This window comes from Babylonia areolata, chromosome 7, assembly GCF_041734735.1.
Source record: "Babylonia areolata isolate BAREFJ2019XMU chromosome 7, ASM4173473v1, whole genome shotgun sequence".
NCBI classification, from domain to species: domain Eukaryota; kingdom Metazoa; phylum Mollusca; class Gastropoda; order Neogastropoda; family Buccinidae; genus Babylonia; species Babylonia areolata.
In genome coordinates this window covers 20,200,659-20,200,927 of record NC_134882.1, presented here as the reverse complement: position 1 = coordinate 20,200,927, position 269 = coordinate 20,200,659, and positions in this window count along the sequence as shown.

The following is a 269-nucleotide window of genomic DNA, read 5'->3' as shown; positions in this document are numbered from 1 at the left end:
GCAGGCACAGGCGCATGCCGAATCAGCGACCATCCACAACCAAGTCTTTCACCCACGCCACCCTCACCCCTCTCCCCCAACCCAACCCCCGATCCAGTACACCTTTCACACCCTCTCACACTCCCACCACCCACATACCCAACGCCTAATTCCGCCCAAGACAACAACAACAACGACGGGAACAACCGCATCTGTCGAGAAGGCACGTACTATGACCACGTCACTCTGACGTCACGGAAAAAAAAAAGGATTTCCCTACGCGACAAAGA